The following is a 24,867-nucleotide window of genomic DNA, read 5'->3' as shown; positions in this document are numbered from 1 at the left end:
AGTTCTGATCATGCTGCAAACTTTTATTGTTCTCACAGTGTATTTATATGCTGCAGATGGGAAAGCTCTCTCTTCAGCTGTTGCTGGATGTCTTCACAGGGTGAGATAACCTCAGGATATTTCAGGAAGACAGATGGTCGCAGGATGTCTCAGGGAGATAGATGGCTGTGGGATATCTCTCAGGCAGGATGTCCCCCAGGGGCCTGTTTCTTGTAACTGTCAGGCTATTCTTTGAAGGAGAACTTCCTTCTAGCTTCTGACCTCTCCCCCTTTCTTATATAAAATATTTGACCATACCTTATTGGCCAATATTTTATTGGGTGATAGAGGGTCTGTTTCTCTAGGAGGCCTTAGAATATCTCTTGATCCTAGCGAGCATGTTTACTAGGAGATTTCGTGGTGGTCTTGGCATGTTTTTGGAGGAGATGGCTTTCAGGGGGAAGCATGCCAACAGCAATGAACCAGAGTGTGTCACTCAGAGGTCTTGTGTTTTGAGATCCGTGGATCCATCCTCCTGCAGTCCTTTCTGCACCCTCCGTTATTATGGCCTAATGTCCTCACTCCATGGGTGTGTCCTCCCCCAAGTGGAGGGGCCAGTGGAAAACAAACGCTTTTGGCAATGGCAGAAGATGGTTGGTCAGAGCTGTTACTTAGATTTTCAAGTAAGAAAGAGTGATATGCGGGGATGTAAACTTAAGAAATAAGCCTGTGAGAAGGGTAGAACATCCTTTTAAATATTGGCAGTGTGGTCTTCCATATCCAGACGATCATAGTTGATCTGAATGGGCTTAGAGGCCAAACTATTAATCTGTTCTTTAGTAAATTTTACCAGCCTGTTTATAATGCAGGGTCCTATGGACACCATTAAAAGTAAACCCAACAAATGGCCTAATCAGGGAAGAAGGTAAATCCATTAAGCCCTGTCCAGAGCGGATTTTCAAATAGTTCCCTTCGTCTCTTTTCTAGATCTTCTTGAAGCTGCTTAATTTTAGTGCATACTATGCCTGATTTATTGGCAGAAAAGCAGCATCTTTCCCCTAAGGCCAAGCAAATACCTCCCTGTTTTGCTCTCAGCAACAGGCTTGAGGTTGAATATATAATCTTAGGAAGAAACAAATATGTAGTCACCAATAGGATTGACATATGAAAGATTTAGGCAACCTGGACATGGATGTTTTTAGTAATCCATGCTCACTTTCCATTAAGGCTTTGATACAATCATTAGTGTGACCTTTGCATTTTGTGTCCAGAATACTACTGTTGTAAAATGTATATGGAGATCAGGTGACATGAGTAATTATTTAACCATTACGGTGAGCAATATTCTGAAAACATATACATTAGTACTGGGGATACAAATAGGTGTACCCTGTATTGATGATTAAAGAAATGATGCATAAATAGACCATTTTGTGAAAAAAGTATATAATTGGTTCCAACTTTAAATAATGGATTGAATTTACATCTGAAAATATATAGGAAATTTTATATATATACACATTCATTCCAACCAGTTATATATCTAATGGTAATATTAGGGTTATTGTTTATCATGAATAGTGTGTGAGCTTTGCTTCAAAAATGATTATGGAATTGAAAATTATGTGTTTAGAAAGAAGTCTAGTGAAAAAACCAGTAAAGAAACATGGAGGAATACATGTGTTCTGAAGTAGGAAGTAATTGAAAGTGAACCAAATGCCTATAAATTTGAGAACTTGTCAATGAAAAAATATATCTTATGATATCCAAAATCTGAAGAGATTGTTATGTACCAATGTTGAATAAAAATGAACTTCAAAATACACATCAGGTCCCATAGGAATCTACTTGCATTCATGTTAACCTGGGTCAGTTACTGTAGAAATATTAGGATTTGTATGCACCATTCACTGAAGTTAGTTTTCATTACTAGGAAACCAATATATGTATTTCAGGTGGTTGAGTATTTCTGAGAAAAATCTTGTGAAATGTTGTTTATAAATACACATGCAAGAACATGAATGAATTTAGGGAGTGTATAATAAGACACATATATTTCATATTTTGGAAAATCTGGAGAATATATATATATATATATATATATATATATATATATATATATATATATACACACACACACACACACACAAACACACACACACACACAGACACACACACATTAATATGTAGCAATATATATGCCAAGCTAAATTCATCATGAAATATAATTCATCAACATATCCAAAAATAGTCATTTTACAGAACATGGATTTGTGTATAATCTTTTCCATTAGGAAGCTCACCCATAGGTTGAATTTTTATTTCCATCAGTATTGAGGGGGAGTAATCTCTTCTCACAATTTTTATATCCAAAGTCAGTGAGCTCACAAGAATGTACATGTGATACCAGGTAGGATACTATATATGCATTAACAAATACATGTGCTGAATAGGCTACAGAGAAAGGGAGACAGGAATTTAAATATGTGATAAATTTAAGAACTCATGGAGAAATATTACAATGAAAAGTTGACTAGATTTATAACACAATCCTTTGATAAGGCAGAAGGCAAATCCAAGTATACACCATGCTTCCAATGAAAGGCCTGTATTTCTATTCAGTTAGGTTTCTTTTTCTCCATAATATTAGGATTAGTATTCAGAGTCTAGTAGGGTATGGGTTAGTGTCAGGGATTCAGTATTTCAAATGGAAAATAGGAAAATGAATCTAATGTGTATGCAAACGTGTGATACACAAAAATCTTCCCTCTCTCATCCAGAACAATGCCTTGACATAACCATCGCTCCAAGTAAGACACAATTAGAGGAGAGGAATTAGAAAATCTGTGAATACATATGTGAAATGGAAAATTCTCAGGAGTTCACAACACTGGAGGTGGTAGAACAGTTTCCAAAAGTAAGGGAGAGGGTAAACACTATACAAACATGGAGCTCAGCTGGCCTAAAATTTCTTGAGAAACCTCCACTGAGGTTGGCACTTGAAATATATGTAATTGTCAGGAGATTTAGCTTCGTTTGTAGTGACATCATAAAATCTAGGTCTGCATCAATGTGACCTGGAGGACATGGTTCCTAATTTTCTAATGAACATAATTCAGCAGTTCTGAATTCTCTCTTTGTAGGTAAACTGTGGCCACTGGTAGCTAAGTGTCTCCCCATGTGGTTTGTGAAGCTATTTGGTCATCCTCCAATTTTCATGGTGTTTCTTACTGCTGCACTGGGAGTTTGGTATTGGCTTCAAGAAATACAAGGAGTTCAACTGGGACACAATGCTAGAGGGAGTTCTGTCACGTGTGACTGGTCAGAGTCTCGCAGTGAATGTACGAAACAGGCTTCTATCCCACATAGCTTTCCCCCTTGAATACAGCAACCTGATTCTGAACATTGCCCTGAATCCTTTCCATATAACAAGATGCCTTTACATATAAATGTCTGCTGCCTGCACCATGTCAGTCACAAGGCTTTTGGAAGCCAATGGCAGATCCAGGTGGTCTTACCAAAAATATTTATTAACACACCTACAGTCCACAGCTCTACGCCCACTACTCAGCAGGCTCCAACTCAGTGGCCTCTCTGTTATACACCATTTTCATGAAACCGAGTCAATCAAGACACTTTCTGGTACACTCATGATCAGCAACATGGCATACAAAGGTTCTCCAGTGCCACCTGGTCATGGGAATTTCAAAAATTGCATGGTACTTATCTAGCCATTTTTCAAGGTTGAAGTTGGAGGCACTGTGGGTTTCAATTCATTCAGGAACCATTAAATGTTGAGGAACCTCATTTCAGTGAAATCTCTGGATTACACTCACAGGCAAGTTTTCCCAAAGAGTGGCCGAAAGGTCACATGAAGCCAGGCCCATAGAGGTCTACAATGTGAGGTCTATGTGTGTTTTGACTCTCAACTATGGCTGCCAAGTCTTTCAGATTAAAATCATGTGATATCCTGGCTAAGATTCCCAGTGCTCTGTGGAAAGCCACCCTGGGCCTAGATCTCACTTTCCAAGGGAGACTCTCATGCATGGCCTCCTAAAATCCCAACACAATTCATGGCAATATTTCTTTGAGGTCAGTTCCAGAAATCAGTCTCTAAGGGGAATCACACCAGAGTTCAAGCCCAGGTTCACCTACTCAAATCTTTTAACCCCCACACAAATGACCACAATTAAAACAAAAAAACTTCTGCAGGACCCTCATCTTATTCCATGTAGACACTCATGTTAACCTCTGGCTGGAGGTTTCCATAAGGGACGCAGCCCAAGACAGTGTCCAAAATAAGCTCCCCTGCCCCTCATTTGCCTAAAGTCAGGGTGGCCGGGACACCCTTCCTGTGAACCAGGAGTGATCAAATAGGCGTGCCGTTAATATTGCTCTGCTTCTCCAATTTGAGGCCTACTGACTGTGGGGTTTAGATTCTTTATGTGAACTTGAGTCATGACAAAACACAAGCACTTCTGGGCTAGCCTCTGCAGGGCTTTGAAAAACTCATTTGATAAAAAGGATCCCAATTATCACTTGATGGAGGTCAGGAACCCTACAGAGGAAGGGGAGAGACTTCACCCACAACGACTGCTCTTTTGGACATTTTGGTATTGGATGCACACATGGGATCTCCCTTTAGATCCATCAGGTGCTGAAAATCTAAGCCACAGCCAAGAGGCTCTTTCAGACACATCCCTTCCCTAAGAAATTAAGCAAAGAGCCACAGGTGAGGCCCATATATTTCCATTTGAAAAATGTTTTTTTCAGGCTTCACAGGGGTCTGGCCTGAGGCAAAGACCTTCCTGACATTCAGGGGAACAGAACAAAAGGTAAGCAAAAAGGCCCAAAGTGGGGTTTCTCCACTGAGACTTTACTGGTCACAGTGGTATCTGAGTTTTCTGAGATGCTCACCATTCCCTTCTGCTATCCAATGCATGGCCATGTCACAAAACTTGGAGTAGGTACATATCTTGGACACAAAACAATGAGCCTATTCTAGAGAGTGGCCAGAATTCAGGAAGAAAACCAAAACTCAGGAAGATTGCAGGTGTTGCCCATCGATAAGGCAAGCTGCAGTTCATTCATAAATTCGGCATTATGAATGCTGGGAAGCTTTCTACTAGACAAGACACATCCATTAATGCATTCTCTTTTCTAATGTCTACCAACCACGGACACAGTGGGATACACAGACATAGAAACACTCGCCTTGTCCAATGACTTACTAGAAACAGTCCATTCCAATCCAAACAAACCACCTTTCCTACCTATTCTCAAAACATGAGACAAAACCACAAACACACACCCACACCCACAAAGTCACCTCCTTCCCACAAGTAGGTCTCTGACTATCCGGAGTGTCCTCTGACTGGTGGGCCATAGTATGTTCCCCCGAAATTGCCTGTTCTATTTCAGATCTGTTTTCCATGTCCAACTCTTTGATGTTGTCAGGAGCCAGCGTTGAGCCACTACCTGCTTACTCATGAAAGGTCACTCTTCAGAGCTTTCCTGGCATTTAGCCATCCTCACATCAGTAGGTACTAAGAAAGACTGACTCTGTCCTTGGTAAATCCAAAGAAGTGAGAACACTGGGACTGGGACTGGGACTGGCTATAGGTTCCTGGCTTCCTGGATTCAACTTCAGAGAGTTCCATTACCAAGGATGTGACGTGAGGTCACTTCATTCGGAAACTGAATGAGCTCACGGTCTTGGCAACCAAATTGTCCTAACAGTTGCTTCCATGGGTCCCATGAAATGGAGGCTGCCAATACTTCCTGTGACAGTTTCACAAGTTAGAATGGTATATCAACCATAGGCAACCGGGAATAGCTCTCCACATAGCCTGGTTTGGTCCTTCTTCTCTACATTAAGAAGAGAGAGACTGATTCAGACACATCCCTTTGTCCTGACAAGGTTGTTTGCAACAGAAGATGACTTTTGCTCTCTCAAGTTCTTCATTGCTGCCTACATCTTCTCCAAGGATTATTTCTGGATGGACCTTTGAGTTTCTCAGCAGTTGGAAGATCCCCTACATTCCTGTATTGTAAGACCCACTCTGTCCCTGCTCTTCTGTAAAGTTAGGTTGAGGGAACAGCGTATGGTTAGGATTAATAACATGTTGAACTTGGATTAGGAATCATTCGGCTGGATGAATAATGGTACTGGGATCCTGCAATATTTACAAGAATATACAGGTGAAATATAAGTATGAAAACAGAAATCTAGGTAAGATTTGAAGGCCAGAAGGGCATTGGGCCCTTGATTGTGATACTTAGCTTTGATTTATTTTCTGCACAGATGTCTCAGATACATTGATATACAATGGCAAACGTCCTTGTACCTCAGATGATTGATTGTCAAAGAGAACTTCCAGTCAAAAAGGGATAGTCGGTAGGATTAGGAAAATAGTCGGTAGGTTTAGAATACAGAGTGAGTATAGGATTTGGACCAAAAGTTCTTTAGCTATAGGGTTTCGGGTATAGAGTGAATGTAAATGTAAGCACATGTGAAGAGTCAGTCACAATGATGAACTGGGGAAAATATGTAGGAAAGCAGATATCAATAGAGACATTAGGAAAACTGGCAAATTATAGTCGGTGTTGAAATGTTAATAAAATAGATACTTGACACTTCCTGTTTTTCTATATGCTTAATAAAAAACTGTTGACATCTTGAGAACTGCTTGCTAATTTTGTTCCCAGAATGTGCTGTCCCCAACTGCCAAACTGCAGAAAGTACTCCCTCACCTGGTTGCACGCAAACCCCTCACTCACACGGATCCATCAATAAACTTCTCTCCCTGCCCTCACCAAGGAAAGTATATAAGCTCTGCTTAAGCTGCTCTCATTGCTCTCTGCTCTATTCAAGTGAGCTCTGAGCCCCAGCATGCTGGACCCAAAATAAACCCTTTGGTTTTGCATGAGACAGTCTCTTGGTGGTCTCTTCCCCCGACACTCGCCCATCCTTTACATATGGAGGTTCCACCAAGATCTGGCAGCGGCGGACGAGAGACCCCAATGGGCTCCTCTTGGGGTAAGTAAGGCGCCTCTTTCTGGTTTCAGGTTTCAGGTTAGGGCTTGGCAAAATTGCTGTCAATGAAGAACATGAGCTCTCTCCGACAGTGGCTGACAGACATGTCACAGAGCCACAGGCCACATCCCTGTGGGAAGCCACAGAGGACTCGGAAAATCGAGGAACAATAGTCTCCTCGACTCAGTGATATTTTGTTTCAGATTTGGTATTGCCAGCCCATCGGGTTTTGCCAGCTACTCAGTCCTGGTCTCAGTGTTGGACGTCCATTGCCTGTCTTTATTGTCTTATCTTGTCTGTGTCATGTGTCATTGCTTTTAAACTTAGTGTATCGTTCATTATGCGACAGAGCACTTCAATGCCTCTTTCCCTGACCATTGTTCACGGGAACAAAGTCCACTAAAGGGCTCAGAATCTTTCTTTTTTCAGTGAAACGCTGGACCTGGCAGACTCTCTGTGCCTCAGAATGACCCACCTTTAAATTTGGATGGCCCCTAGGAGGATCTTTCTACTTCCCACTAATTTAAAAAGTCAGAGATATTGTCTTTCAGCCAGGGCCACATAGCCATCAAGATCAACAGCCATATATCTTAACTTGGCAGGACCTCTGCAAATCTCCTCCTCCATGGGTGAAGCCTTTCCTTGCCCCTGCCCCCGCTCCTACTCCTTCTCCCACGATCTCTCAAACCATCTGCTCCTCCTCCTCCTCCACCCTCTGTTCTCCCTGAGTCACAAGATTTGACTCTACTGGACTCTCCTCGCCCTCCTTATCCCCTGCTCTCGTTCCCCAACCCCCAACACCCTCTAAGTGATTCCCCTGATTCTTACTCAGCCTCTCCACCATTGGAGGAAGCTAAGACAGCCCAGCGCCCTCCAGATAACTCCCCCGTGGCAAACACAGCCCCTCCTCCCCTGGAGGAAACAGGCCAGGCTAAAGGAACTCGCCAGGAGAGAATGATTGAAGACCCTTGAACTCCCGTGATACTCCCCCTCCATCCCTACAGGCCAATGATTGACAACAGCCATGGTGGCAAAATGCAAGCCTACCAGTATTGGCCTTTCTCCTCTTCAGACCTATATAACTGGAAAAATAACAATCCTCCTTTTACTGAGGACCCCACCCGGCTGTCAGGTGTGGTTGAGTCATTGATGTTTTCACACCAGCCTACTTGGCATGACTGGGAAAAACATCTAGGGACTCTCTTCATGACAGAGGAACAAAAGAGAATCCTCCTGGATGCTAGAAAAAAATATCCTTGGACCAGGTGGGTGACTGACAAAACTTCCCAATATATTCAAAGCTGGCTTTCCTTGAACCGACCCAACTGGTACCCTAACAAGTTGGAAGGTAGAGAGCATCTGTCCACTTATCACCCTGCTCTAATACCGGGTACGTTAGTGGCCAGTAGGCGACCTACTAATTTGGCCAAGGTAAGAGAGATTATTCAATGGCCTGATAAATCTCCTTCTATGTTTCTAGAGAGAATTATGGAGGCATATAGGAGATATACTCCTTTCGATCCTCAGGCAGAGGATCAAAAGGCATCTGTCACAATGGCCTGAATTGGGCAAGCTGCCCTGGATATAAAAAGAAATTTACAATGCTTAGATGGATTACAACATATGACTTTGAGAGATTTACTCAGAGAAGCCAAGAAGGTATACAATAAGAGAGAAACTGAGGAAGAGAAGGGAGCAAAGGGAGGGTAAAAGAAACAAAAGACAGACTAAGGCATTGACTAAGGTCCTGTTCACAACAACAAATAGGCCAGAAATTAAGAAACATGAAGACAGGAAGGGATACCTGGGCCCACACTAGAGGCCAGCCCTGGCCTCAGATCAATGTGCCTACTGTAAAGAAAAAGGACACTGGGCCAAAGAGTGCCCTAGAAAGAGACAGGTATGCCAGACAGACATTCTGACTCTGGAGGATGACTAAGAAAGTCATGGCTCAGATGCCCTCCCGGAGCTCAGGGTAACTTTTGAATTGGAGGGGATCCCAATAAACTTTGAAGTGGATTCAGAGGCAATATACTCAGCCCTTAAGGCCCCATTGGGCCCTCTATCAAATAAAAGGTCTCTAATTCAATGGGCTAATGGCAGTAAATATTGGGCTTGGACAACTAAGAGGACCATGGACTAGGGGAAAGGAAAAATCCATCACTCCTTCCTAGTAATCCAAGAATGCCCTCCCCATTGATGGGCAGAGATCTGCTCACCAAGCTCCGGTCCAAAATAACCTTTAACCCTTAAGGCCCTCAAGTGGAATTTCTAAATTCTTCAGTAAAATCTCCTATAATCACAGCTCTAACTATGTCAGTAGAAAATGTACATCAACTCACTCACCTTGGTTCAAAGAAACTGCATTCATTCCTAAAGGATCAAGAACAGAGTTTTCCACTCACCAACTCACAGCAAAAGGAAATAACAGAATTGGTAACAAAAGCCTGTCAGGTCCATCAATTGGTTAATGCTTACCCTTCCAAGCTTCCTGCAGGAAAGCACCTACGAGGAACCAGACCAGGACAATTCTGGGAAGTGGACTTTACTGAAATTAAGCCAGCAAGGTATGGCCTTAAATATCTCCTAGTTTTTGTAGATACATTTTCAGCATGGATTGAAGCCTTCCCCACAAAATAAGAAAAAAAAAAGAAAAAAAGAAACAGCGCAAATGGTCGTCAAGAAGATCCTGGAAGATATTTTTCCAAGATACGGCTTGCCTAAGGTAATAGGATCTGATAAAGCACCGGCGTTCATGGCCTAGTTAAGTCAGGGGTTAGGCAGAACCCTGAGGATTAATTGGAAGTTACATTTTGCTTATAGACGCCCGAGTTCAGGACAGGTAGAAAGAATGAATAGAACCATTAAAGAGACAATAACAAAATTAAGCTTAGAGAGCGGAATAAAAGATTGGACTATGCTCCTGCCTTATGCACTGTTTCATGCAAGAAATACTCACTCTGTTTCTTTGTGTAACCTCACCCCGTATAAAATTCTCTATGGTACCCCTCCTCCAGGAAGGGAACTACCCCAACTCTAAGAGCTAATGATCTCTTCCACACCCCCTTGCTTGACAGACTTGAAGCTCTTGAAAGAACTCAGGGATGCCTTTGAAAACAGATGGCCACTGCCTACCAACCTTGGGATGGGGGGATTCCACATCGATATCAAGTAAGAGACTTTGTCTACGTAAGACGACATCATGTGTCATCAATGGAACCCCGCTGGAAAGGACCATACCAGGTGCTGCTTATAACACCTACAGCGGTAAAGGTAGACAGAATTAATTCCTGGATCCATACCTCTCATATCAAGCCTGCACCCTGTCCAGACTCTGGTTGGAAACTGGAAAAGACTGTTACCCTTTCAAATTGTGTATTCGCAGTGTGGATAAGGCTATAGACTCTCCCCTTGACCACCAGTAGTCCTAACCCTTATCAGCCCGTTCAGCAGCGATGGCTGATCACAAATCCTAGTAGACAAGAAGTATGGTCTATCTCGCATACAGCCCCCTTACGTACCTGGTGGCCATCTCTCCACCAAGACATTAGTCAGCTGGCTATAGATCTTTTCTATTGGGATATCCTTGATGAAGAGTATTCCACTAAAATTCCATTAAATCCCTTCCATACCATAGATAATGGAAACAAATATTATGGATGTAGGCACACACGAGTCAGATGCAGGTTTGCTAGCCTAGATTACTATGTTTGCCCGGCGGACTATCAAAGCCACAAACAGTCACGGCTGTGTGGGGGAAAAACTGACTTCTACTGTAAGTCATGGAGACGTGAGCATGCAGGGACTGCCAGATGGAACCCAAACTCCTCATCAAATTTTGTACACAGTATTGGCCATATTACCAATTAGATAACCAAAACCAATGGCCTCCAGAGGGGTCTCCAGATCTCAAATTCTGCTTTACATTTTTAACTTCTGCAAGTGCTTAAAATGGTGAAAGGAGATTCCCCTATGTGGAGGCCATTTTCCTCCTTTGCTCACATCCTGAACTATGCTTCTCCAATCGATGCTCACCCTCAGCCTTCTGCTCCAGACTCTCTGCTGTCACTCCCACCTCAGCAACTTGATTTCTCCCCTCCAATTACTAGATCAAAAACCCAAACCTCTGATGGTTCTCAGACCATTGCCCCCTTGCTGAGGTAGCAGGGTCTGAGGTACCCCTCCACTCACTCACTCCTCTCTTCTCCTGTCTGTGCCCGCACCGGGTCCCACCAGGTCCTATTACCAGCTAACCCAAATCTCAAACCAGCTGAGGAGAACCCTCAGACAGCTATCCAAGATGTAATGAAAATGGCCTTTTATGTTGCTTTGTCATCACTTAAAACAGGTTACTAAGAATTTAAAGTCCCTCGCAGGCTTTTTGCTATACTCAGTCCCGTCTACCCATCTGTTCTACCTGTTCTTATGCTCATGTTTTTTTTTTTTTTTTTTTTGCTAGAAAGATCCCAAAACCCTTTCCCATTATTCTTTTACATCTCTTCTTCCTCAATCTCAGATTCAAGGAGCTGCTCTCAGCCCTGCCTTTCCCTTCTCCCCACACTGTACCAGGCCCACAGAAAAGTCTTAACTAAACTTCTCCAGATGTCTTCACCATGGTTGACTATCAGACTTTCAGCAAAAGAGTCTCTATAAAAGAGTTCAGTTTAGATAAACTTCCTCTTTTCATGTTCACCTGGTCTACTTGGCAAATGTCTAAAAAAATCAGTACTCCTGAGCTAGACACACTCTTACTAGTTTTTCACAAAATATCTGGACAAGGCCTCTGGCCTTGAGGTGGGGCTTCACAGAGATGGTTACATTTCAAAGATAAAGAAGTTACATGGAAACAGTTGGCAGGGTGAAAAAAATGAAAGGGAATAAAAAGCTCTCCTTCACCCAGGTGTCCTTGAAAAGTTAACTTGCCCCTAACTGAGGAAAAACAGAAACAAAAACTGCTTTTTTTAACTTCTATGCAGACTGTGAACTTCTGAGCCCCTTCCCTTACATGTTGGGTACAAAATTCTGAAACTACCTAAACTTGGGATTCAGGGGATTAATTGACTACAACTGAAGCAATGCCCTCTGAATCTGGTTGCAACCAAATAAGACTGTTTCCCTGTCTTTGGTGCTATCTTAGGTGCCTTGCCTTGTCCGTCCCTACAACAGTATAATTCTATATACTTAAACATTGTTTATGTTTTCATGAAATGGTCAACAGATGTGAGTAATTTTGTAATGGTGCAGATGTTTCCCAGAGTGCTCTATCATGGTCAGGTTCATTTGAAGTTCAAATAGGGGGGCATACAACCCGGTTGTGCAAGGAACATATATCCCTCACCTTAGCCATTCTATTACGAATAGGAGTTGCTGCCGGGGTGGGCACAAGAACCACTGCCCTGGTCCATGGGACACAACAAATGACACATTTAGAAGCAGCAATAGATCAAAACTTAAAGATATTAGAAACCTCCATCATAGCTTTGAAGGAATCTTTTACCTCTCTCTCTGAAGTTGTTTTACAGAACAGTCGAGGGTTGGACCTCCTTTTCATGAGAGAAGGGGGCCTTTCTGCTGCATTGAGGGAAGAATGTTGTTTTTATGTTGACCATACTTGAGTTGTAAAAACATCTGAGTAAATTAAAAAGACGCCTTGAAGAGCGTCTACAAAAGAGAAAGGCCCACTATGGGTGGTTTGAGTCTTGGTTTACACAGTCCCCCTGTTTAACTACGTTTTTATCAACCCTGGCAGGTCCAATAATAATCCTCATATTACTGTTAACTATAAAACCCTGTTTCCTCAACCGTGTAATTTCTTTTCTCCAAGGTCAAATTGGACAAGTAAAACTTATGGTAATACCCCACTAGCAGACATAGAATGTGACACCCCCCAACAATCACTGTTATGATTAAAAGTAGCCAGAAGAAGAAGTGGGGAATGAAAGGTTAATAAAATATGTAATTGTGACTTTCTGTTTTTCTGCATGCTTAACAAAACACTGTTGAAGTGTTGAGAAATGTTTCCCAATCTTGTCCCAGAATGTGCTGTCCCCAAATGCCAATCTGCAGAATGTAATCCCTCACCCGGTTGCTTGCAAACTGCCCACTCGCCCTGACCCATCAATAAACATCGCTCCCTGCCCTCCCCAAGGAATGTATATAAGCTCGTCTTAAGCTGTTCTCAGGGCTCTCTGATCTATTCAAGTCAGCTCTGAGCCCCTGCATTCTGGACCCCCAATAAACCCTTTGCTGTTGCATGAGATATTCTCCTGGTGATCTCTTCCTCCGACACTCACCCGATCTTTACGTGGATGATTGAATGTACAACAGAACATCCATTCAAAAACTGATAGTCAGTAGGATTAGAAAGAAGAGTGAGTCAAGGATTTGGAACAAAAGTTCTTTAGCAATAGGGTTTCAGTTAGACAGTGAATGTAAATGTCAACAAAAGTGAAGAGTCAGTCACAATGATTAACTGGGGAAAATATGTAGGAAAAAAGATATTAATAGAGACATTATGAAATCAGGCTAAGTATAAAGTCAGTGATAGGATTAGACATTTTCAACAGGATTGAGTTTGAATATATAATCTTAGGAAGAAACAAATATGTAGTCACCAATAGGATTGACATTTGAGAGCATTAGGCAACATGGACATGGATGTTTTTAGTAATCCATGTTCACTTTCCATTTAGGCTTTGGTACAATCATAACTGTGACCTTTGTATTTCGTGTCCAGAATATTACTGTGATAAAATGTAAATATAGATCGGGTGAAATAAGTACTTCTTCCACCATTCCTGGGAGCAATATTTTGAAGATGTATTAATTAGTATTGGAAGTACAAAGAGGTGTACCCTGTGTCTATGATTATAGAGATAATGCATAAATAGACCACACTGTGAATAAGTAATATAACTGTTTCCACTTAAAAAATGGATTGAATTGATATTTGATAATATATAAAAATCTTTTATTGATATACAATCATTCATTTCAACCAGTTATATATCAATGTTAATATTAGGTTTATGGTTTATCACGAAGGGTGTGTGAGTTTTGCTTTAATGTGATTATGAAAATCGAAAATAATGTGTTTGGAAAGAAGTCTCATGAAAAGACTAGTCAAGAAATATGGAGGAATACATGTGTTTCGAAGTAGGAAGTGATTGAAAGTGAAACAAATGCCTATAATTTTGTGAACTTGTGGATGTAATATATATCCTATGATGTGCATAAACTGAAGATATAGTAATGTACCAGGATTGAATTAAAATGAACATCAAAAGACACATCATGTGAAATAGGAATCTTCTTGCATTGAGGTTAAACTGGGTCAGTTAGTGTAGATATATTAGGATATATATGCAACATTCACTAAAGTTAATTTTCAGTACTAGGTAACAAATAAGGATTTCAGGTGAATGAATACTTCTGAGAATGATATTGTGAAAAGTTTATTATAAATCCACATACATGAATATGAATGAATTTAGGGAGTGTATTATAAGACATCAATATTTCATATTTTGAAAAATTTGGAGAGTGAGTGAGTATATATATATATATATATATATATATATATATATATATATATATATACACACACACACACACACATTAAAAACTAGCAATATATATGCTATTCAAAATTTATCATGAAATATATGTCATTCACAGATCTAAAAATATTCATTTAATGAACATATATTTGTGTATAATGTTGTAAACCTAGGAAGCTCACCCATAGGTTGTATTTTCAGTTCCAACAGCGTTTAGGAGGAGTGATCTCCTCTCTCAATTTGTATCTGCCAAGTCGTCCACCTCATAAGAATGTAGGTGTGGCACCAGGTAGGATTCTATATGTGTTTATTGCTGCTGCACGGGGAGTTTGGTAATTGCATCATGAAATACAAGGTGTTAAACTGGGACACAGTGCTGGAGGGAATTCTGTCACGTGTTGTGGGACAGGGTATGCAGGATAATTCACCAACCAGGCTTCTATCCCATATAGGTTGCCCCCTTGACCATACCAACCTGATTGTGAACATAGCCCTGAAACCTCACCATATAAAAAGATGCCTTTATATAGGAAGGTCTGCTGGCTGCACCATGTCAGTCACAAGCCATTTGGAAGACAATGGCAGATCCACATGGCCCCACCACAGATGTTTTATCACACAGCTGCCAACCATTGCTCTAGGAAAACTACTCTACATCTCTTTTCTACACCATTTTCATGAAACACAGTCAATCAAGGCACTGTCTGGTACTCTCATGATCAGCAACAGGACATCCAAAGGTTCTCCAGTGCCACCTAGTCATGTGAATTTCAAAAATGACATGGTATTAATGTAGCCATTTTTCAAGGATGAAGTTGGAGGCACTGTTGGTTTCAATTCATTCAGGAACCATTAAATGCTGAGGAAGCTCATTTTAATGAAGGCTCTAGAGAACTTTCACAGGCAAGGCTTCCCAAAGAGTGGCTAAAAGGTCACATGAAGCCAGGCCCATTGAGGTATACAAGTTTATGTCATTGTGAGTTTTGACTCTCAACTATGGCTGCCAAGTCTTTCAGAATAAAATCATGTGATATCCTTGCTGAGATTTGTAGTGCTCTGTGGAAAGCCAACCTGCGACTAGATCTCCCTTTCCAAGGGCGACTCTCATGCTTGGTCTCCTAAAATCCCAACTAAATTCATGGCAATACTTCTCTGAGGTCAGTTCTAGAACTCAGTCTCTAAGAAGAATGACACCAGAGTTCAAACCCAGGTGGACCCAGTCATCTCTTCCAACCATCACACAAATGAACACAATTAAAACCAAAACACTCCCACAAGGCCCACATATTTTTCCATATAGACACTCATCATAACCTCTGGCTGGAGGTTTCCATTAGGGCGCAGCCCAAGAAAGTGTGCAATATAAGCTCCCTTACCCCTCATTTACCTAATGTGAGGGTGTCCTGGACTTCCTTAATGTGAACCAAGAGTGATCAAATAGGCTTGCCATTAATACTGCTCTGTTTCTCCAATTTGAGGCCTACTGAATGTCAGGTATAGATTCGTTATATGATTTGGAGTCATGAGAATACTCAAGCTCCTCTGCAGGCCTTTGAAGAACTCATTTGAATAAAAGGATCCCTATTCTGATTTGATGGAGGTAAGGAACCTTACAGAGGAATGTGAGAGACTTCATCCACAATGACTGCTCTTTTGGCAATTTTGGTTTTGGATGCACACATGGGATCTTTCTTTAGATCCATCAGGTGCTGAGAATCTAATCCAGAGCTTCACACAGGGCCAAGAGGCTGATTCACACATACCCCTTTCCAAAGCAATTAAGCAAAGAGACACAGGTGATGCCCATTAATTTCCATTTGAAAATTGTTTTCTTCAGGCTTCACAAAGGGGTGTCCTGAGGCAAATACCTTCCTGACATTCAGCACAACAGAACAATAGGTGAGCAAAAGGCTCAAAGCAGGGTTTCTCCTGAAAGTCTCCTGAGACTTTCCTGGTCACACTGGTATCTGAGTTTTCTGAGATGCTGGCCATTCCCTTCAGCTATCCAGTACAAGGCCATGTCACAAAGCTTGCAGGTGGTACATATCTTGGACACAGAACCATGAGCCTATTATGGAGAATGGCCAGAATTCAGGAAGAAAACTGGAACTTAGGAAGATAGTATTTGTTGCCCATCAATAAGTCTAGCCGCAGTACATTCATAATTGGGAAAGATGAATGCTGGGAAGCTTTCTACTAAACAGGACACATCCATTCATGCATTTTCTTTTCTAATGTCTACAAACATGCACATAGTGTGATACACAGACATAAACACACTCCCACACCCACAAAGGCACCTCCTTATCCCAAGTATGTCTGTGACTATCCGGAGTGTCCTCTGACTGGTTGGCCATACTCTGTTCCCCCAAAATGGCCTGTCCTCTCTCAGATCTGGTCTCCTTGGCCAACTCTGTGAAGTTTTCAGGAGTCATCAGTGAGCCACTACCTGCTTTCTCAGTAAAGGCCCCTCTTCAGAGCTCTCCTGGCTTTTGGCCATCCTCATATCAGTAGGTACCCAGAAAGACTGAATCTGTCCTTGGAAAATCAAAGCAACTGTGCCCACTGGGACTGTGACTGGGACTGGCTCTGGGTGCCTGACTGCTTGGATCCCAAGTTCAGAGAGTTCCATCAGCAAGGAAGTTAGGTAGGTCACTTCCTTCAGGAACTGAATGAGCTCACTGCTTGGGCAGCCACTTAGTCCTAACAGTTGCTATCAAGGGTCCCAGGAGAGGGAGGGTGCCCCTACTTCCTGTGACACTATTACAAGTTAGAATCGTTAATCAACCATAGGCACCCAGGAACAGCTCTCCACACAGGCCTGGTTTGGTCCATCTTCTCTTTATTAAAAAGAGAGAGGCTGATTGAGATGCATCCCTTCATTCTGACCAGGTTTATTGCCATGCAAGATGACTTTTGCTCTCTCAGGTCCTTCATAGCAGCCTACATCTTCTCCAGGGATCATTTCTGCATGGAACTTTGAGGTTCTCAGCATGTGGAAGATCCCCTAAATTCTTGTATTGTAAGACAAACTAGTTCAGTGCTCTTCTGTAAAGTTAGATTGAGGGAACAGTATATGGTTAGGGTTAATAACAGGTTCATTTTGGGTTAGGAATCATTCTGCTGGATGGATAATGGTATTGGGAACCTGCAATATTTCCAAGAATATATAGGTGAAATATAAGTATGAAAACAGATATCTAGGTAATATTCGAATCATAGAAAGGCAGTGGGTCCTTGATTTGGATACTTAGCTTTGAATTGTGTTCTGCACAGTGTTTCAGATAAATCGATATACAATGGCACAGGACCTTTTACCTTGTATGATTGAATGATGAAGAGAACTTCCAGTCAAAAGGGATAGTAAGTTGGATTGGGAAGATAGTCGCTAGGTTTAGAAAGAAGAGTGAGTATAGGATTTGTTCCAAAAGTTTATTAGCATAAGGGTTTCGGTTAGAGAGTGAATATCAATGTGGGCCCAGGTGAAGAGACAGTCACAATGATGAATTGGAGAAATTATGTAGGAAAGCAGATATCAAAAGAGACATTATGAAAACAGGCAAAGTATAAAGTGAGTGATAGGAATAGACATTTTCAACAGGGTTGAGTTTGAATATATAATCTTAATAAGAAACAAATATGTAGTCACGAATAGGATTGATATTTGGAGCATTAGACAACCTGACATTTATGATTTTAGTAGTCCTTTCTCACTTTCCATTTAGGCTTTGGTACAATCATAAGTGTGACCTTTGCATTTTGTGTCCAGAATATTACTGTGATAAGATGTTTATGTAGATCAGGTGACATAAGTATTTCATCCACCTTTTTTGAGAGCCGTATTTTGAAGATGTATAAATTAGTATTGGGGGTACAAAGAGGTGTACACTTTGTCTATGAAAAAAGAGATAATGCATGAATAGCCAATACAGTGAATATATAATATAACTGGTTCCAACTTTAAATAATGTATAGAATTGATATCTGAAAATATACAGGAAATGTATTATTGATATATATATATATATATATATATATATATATATATATATATATATATATATTCATTCCAACCAGTTATACATACTCATGAAGAGTGTGTGAGTATTGCTTCAAAAGCGATTATGGAATTCGAAAATAAAAAGTTTGGAAAGAAGTTCATGAATTGACCAGTCAAGAAACTTGGCGGAATACCTGTGTTCTGAAGCAGGAAGTGATTGAAAGTGAAAAAAATGCCTATAAATTTGTAAAATTATGGATGAAATATATACTTTATAATGTGTAAAAACTGAAGAAATTGTAATGTACCAATGTTGAATCAAAATGAACTTCAAAATACACATCATGTCCCATAGGAATCTACTTGCATTAATGTTCAACTGGGTCAGTTACTGTAGAAATATTAGGATTTTTCAGCACCATTCACTGAAGTCAGTTTTCAGTACTAGGAAACAAATACGTAGTTAAGGGGGATGAATATTTCCGAGAATAATCTTGAGAAAAGTTGATTATAAATCCAGATACATTAACATGAATGAATTTAGGGAATGTATATAAGACACATATATTTCATATTTTGAAAAATCTGAAGAGTGTATGAAAAAAAAAAAAAAATATATATATATATATATATATATATATATATATATATATATATATACACAAAACACACATGGACATATAAAAGTAGCAATATATATGCCAATCGAATTTCTTCATGAAATATGTATCATCCACAGATACAAGTATATTTATTTTACTGAACATGGATTTATATACAATGTTGTTCTACTAGGAAGTTCTAGCATAGGTTGAATTTTCAGTTCCAACAGTGGTTAGGAGGAGTGATGCCTTCTCACAATTTGTATCTGCCAAGTCAGCCACCTCACAAAGAGGTACGTGTGATACCAGGTAGGATTCTGTATATGTAAATAAAAATACATGTGCTGAATAGGCTATAGAGAAAGGGAGACAAGAATTCACATATTTGTTAATTTAAAATCACATGGAGAACTATTTCAACCAAAAAATTGACTAGATTTATAACTCCTACCCTTTATCATGCAAAAGGCATGTCCAATTATACATCATGGCTCTTCTTAACTGCTTGTGTTTCTATTCTGTTTTGGTTATTATTCTCCATCATATTAAGATTAGTAGTCAGAGTCTAGTAGGGTATGGGTTGGTGCCAGGGATTCAGTATTTCGAATGGAAAATTTTAAAATGAATCCAAAGTGTATGCAAATATGTGCTACACAAAATTTTTTCCACTCTCATTTAGAACAATGCCGTGACATTACCTTCGACCCAAGTAAGATACAATTAGAGGATAAGAGTTTGAAAATCTTTGAATAAATATCTGGAATGGAAAATGCTCAGCAGTTTAAAACCTTGGAGGTGGTAGAGGAGTTTCCAAAAGTAAGGGACAGTGTAAATACTCAACAAACATGAAGCTCTGCTGGCCTAAAGACTTCTTGAGAAACTGCCTTTGAAGTTGGGCAATTAAAATATATGTTGTTGTCAGTAGCTTTAACTGCTTTTGTAGTAAGACAATCAAAACTGCGTCAGCATCTATGTGACTTGGAGGATATGTTTTATTATTTTCCAATGTACATGAGGCAGCAGTGCTGAATTCTCTCTTTATAGGTAAATGTGGCCACTGGGCGCTAAGGTTCTCCCTGTATGGACTGTGAAGCCTTTCGGTCAACCTCCATTTTCGTGGTCTTTCTTGATGCTGCACTGGAAGTTTGGTATTTTCTTCATGAAACCCAAGGATTTCAACTGGGACACAGTGCTGGAGGGAGTTCTGCCACGTGCAGTCTGTCAGCCCCTGCAGGAGAATGCACCAACCAGGCTTCTATCCCACATAGATTGCCCCCATGACCATAGCAACATGATTCTGAACATTGCCTTGAAACCTCTCCATATAACAAGATGCCTTTACATATAAGGGTCTGTTGGCTGCACCATGTCAGTCACAAGCTATTTGGAAGACAATGGCAGATCCACATGGCCCCACCACAGATGTTTTATCACACACTTTCTCAACTTACTGGCATCTCTGATCCATACCATTTTCATAAAACCCAGACAATCAAGGCACTGTCTGGAATACTCATGATCATCAACAGGACATCCAAAGGTTCTCCAGGGCCACCTGGTCATGGGAATTTCAAAAATTTCAAGGTATTTATCTAGCCATTTTTCAAGGATGAAGTTGGAGGCACTGTGAGTTTCAATTCACTCAGGAACTATTAAATGGTGAGGAAACTCATTTCAATGAAGATCTGGAGAATTCTCACAGGCAAGGATTCACAAATAGTGGCCAAAAGGTCACATGAACTTAGGCCCATTGCAGTGTACAATGTGAGTTCCATGTGTTTTTTGACTCTAAATTATGGCTGAAAAGTTTTTCAGAATAAAATCATGTGTTATCCTGACTGAGAATCCCAGTTCTCTGCAGAAAGCCACCCTGGGCCTAGATTTCAGTTTCCAAGAAAGATTCTCATGCATGGCCTCCTAAAATCCAAACAGAATTCATGGCAATACTTCTCTGAGGTCAGTTCCAGAACTCAGTCTCTAAGGCAATCACACCAGAGTTCAAACCCAGGTGGACCCAGTCATCTCTTCCAACTGCCACACAAATGAACACAATTAAAACCAAAACACTCCCAGATGGTCCTCATCTTCTTCCATATAGACACTCATCATAACCTCTTGCTGGAGGTTTCCATGAGGGGTGCAGCCCAAGACAATGACCAAAATAAGCTCCCTTGACCCTCATTTGCCAAAAGTCAGGGTGGTCTGAACACCTTTCTTGTGAACCAGGAATGATCAAATAGACCAGCCGTAAATACTGCTCCATTTCAGCAATTTGAGGCCTTCTGACTTTGGGGATTAGATTATGTGAATTTGAGTCATGAGAAACCTCAAGCACCTATGGGCGATCCTCTGCAGGGCTTGAAGAATTCAGTGGACCCAAAGGATCCTTCTTCTCACTTGATTGAGATCAGGAACCTTACAGAGGAAGTCAAGAGACTTCATCCACAATGACTGCTATTTGGGGCATTTTGGTTTTGAAAGCACACATGGGATCTTTCTTTAGATCCATCAAGTGCTGAGAATCCAATCCACAGCCTCACACAGGGCCAAGAGGCTGATTCAGACACATCTTTTTCCAAAGCAATTAAGCAAAGAGCCACAGGTGATGCAAATTACTTTCCATTTGGAAACGTTTTCTTTCAGGCTTCAAAAATGGGTGAGCTGAGGCAAAGACCTTCCTGTCATTCAGGGCAACAGAACAGTAGTTAAGCAATAGGCCCAAAGGAGGTTTTCTCCACTGAGACTTTACTGGTCACACTGATATCTGAGTTTTCTGAGATGCTCGCCATTTCCTTTATCTATTCAGTATATGGCCATTTCACAGAGCTTGGTGATGTTACATATCTTGGACACAAAACCATCAGCCTATTCTGGAGAGTAGCCAGAATTCAGAAAAATACAGGGACTTAGGAAGATAGCAGGTGTTATCCATCGATAAGGCAAGCAGCAGTCCATTCATTAATTGGGCATTCATAAATTTAGCTTTCTACTAGACAGGACACATCCATTGATGCATTCTCTTTTCTAACGTCTACAACCACGGACATAATGGGATACACAGACATAGAAACACTCACCTCTTCAAAAACTTATCAGAAACAGTCCACTCCAAACCAAACAAACCACCTTTTCTACCTATTCACAGAACATGAGACAAAACCACAAACTCACACCCACACCCACAAATGCGCCTCCTTCCCCGAAGTAGGTCTGTGTCTATTCGGAGTGTGCTCTGACTGGTGGCCCATACTATGTTCCCCAGAAATGGCCTGTCCTGTCTCAGATATGGTATCCTTGGCCAACTCTGTGAATTTGTCAGGAGCCAGCAGTGAACCACTTTCTGCTTTCTCAAGAAAGGCCCCTCTTCGGAGCTCTTCTGGCATTTGGCCATCCTCACATCTGTAGGTGACAAAAATACTGACTCTCTCCATGGTAAATCCAAACCAGTGAGCCCAATGGGACTGGGACTGGGTGTGGCTGTAAGTGCTTGGCTTTCTGGATCCCAGGTAAAGAAAGTTAAATCACCAAGAAAGTGAGGTAGGTCACTTCCTTCAGGAAATGAATGAGGTCACTGCCTTGGCAACCACGTTGTCCTAACAGTTGCTTTCAATGGTCCCATGAGATGGAGGCTGCCCCTACTTCCTGTGACACTTTCACAAGTTAGAATGGTATATCAACCATAGGCACCAGAAACAGCTCTCCACACAGGCCCCCTTTGGTCCATCTTCTCTACATTAAAAAGAGAGAGGCTGATTGAGACACAACCCTTCATCCTGACCAGGTTGTTTGCCATGGAAGACGACTTATACTGTCACAGGTCCTTCATAGCTGCCTACATCTTCTCAAGGGATCATTTCTGTATGGACCTTTGAGGTTCTCAGCAGGTGGAAGATCCCCTACATTCCTGTATTCTAAGATCAACTCTGTCCCTGCTCTTCTGTAAATTTAAACTGAGGGAACAGTGTATGGTTAGGGTTAATAATATGTTCGATTTGTGGTAGGAATCATTCTGCTGTATGAATAATTGTATTGGGAATCTGCGATACTTTTAAGAATATATAGGTGAAGTATATGTATGAAAACAGAAATCCTAGATACATTTGAAGCCCAGAAGGGCAATGGGCCCTTGATTGTGATACTCATCGTTGAATTACGTTGTGCACAGATGTCTCAGATAAATCGATATACAATAGCTTAGGACCTTGTACCTTGGATGATTGAATGTAGAAGAGAATATCCAGTCAAAAAGGGATAGTCGATAGGATTAGGAAAATAGTCAGTAGGTTTAGGAAGAAGAGTGAGCATAGGATTTGGACAAAAAGTTCTTTAGCAATAGAGTTTTGGGTAGACAGTGAATGTAAATGTCAGCACATGTGAAGAATCAGTCACAATAATGAACTGGGGAAAATATGTAGAAAAGCAGATATCAATAGATGCATTAGGAAATCAGGCAAACTATAAAGTGAGTGATAGAATTAGACATTTCAACAGGCTTAGAAAGAAACAAATATGTAGTCACCAATATGATTCACATTTGAGAGCATTAGATGTTTTTGGTAATCCATGCTCAGTTTCCATTTAGGATTTGGTACAAACATAAGTGTGATCTTTGTATATGTGTCCAGAATATTACTGTGATAAAATGTACAAGTAGATCAAGTGACATGAGTATTTCTTCCACAATTTCTGGCAGCAACATTTTGAGGATGAATAAATTAGTATTGGGGGTACAAATAGGTGTAACCTGTGTCTATAAATATAGAGATAATGCATGAATAGACCATACTCTGAATAAATAATATAACTGGTTGCAACTTTACATAATGGATTGAATTGATATCTGAAAATATACAGGAAATCATATATTCATATACAATTATTCATTCCAACCAGTTATTCATATAATGGTAATATTATGATTATGGTTTATCATGAAAAGTTTTTGAGTTTTGCTTAAAAATGATTAGGGATATCGAAAATAATGTTTTTGGAAAGAAGTCTCATGAAAAGACCAGTAAAGAAACATGGAGAAATGCATGTGTTCTGAAGCAGGAAGTAATTGAAAGTGAAACAAATGCCTATAATTTTGTGAACTTGTTAATGAAATATATATCCTCTGATGTGAAAAAACTGAAGAAATAGTAGGGTACCAGTGTAGAAATAAATGAACACCAAAAACGCATCATGTCCCATAGGAATCTACTTGCATTGATGTTAAACTGGGTCAGTTACTGTAGAAATATTAGGATTTGTATGCACCATTCACTGAAGTTAGTTTTCAGTACTAGGAAACAAATATGTATTTCAGGTGGATGAATATTTCTGAGTATAATCTTGTGTAAAGTTGATTATAAATCCACATACATGAACATGAATGAATTTAGGGAGTGTATATAAGACACATATATTTCATATTTTGAATTATTTGGAGAGTGCATATATATACACACACAGATAACACACACAGACATTAAAAATAACAATACATATGCCAATCGAAATTCATCATGAAATATATATCATCCACAGATGCAAAAATATTTATTTTACTGAACATGGATTTATATATAATGTTGTTCTACTAGGAAGCTCACTCATAAGTTGAATTTTCAGTTCCAACAGCGTTTAGGAGGAGTGATCTCTTCTCACAATTTGTATCTGCCAAGTCAGCAACCTCACAAGAATATACGT

The sequence above is a fragment of the Callospermophilus lateralis genome, chromosome 9, assembly GCF_048772815.1.
Source record: "Callospermophilus lateralis isolate mCalLat2 chromosome 9, mCalLat2.hap1, whole genome shotgun sequence".
Taxonomy (NCBI): Eukaryota; Metazoa; Chordata; class Mammalia; order Rodentia; family Sciuridae; genus Callospermophilus; species Callospermophilus lateralis.
The sequence above is the reverse complement of the archived record's forward strand: the minus strand, read 5'-3'. Positions refer to the sequence as shown.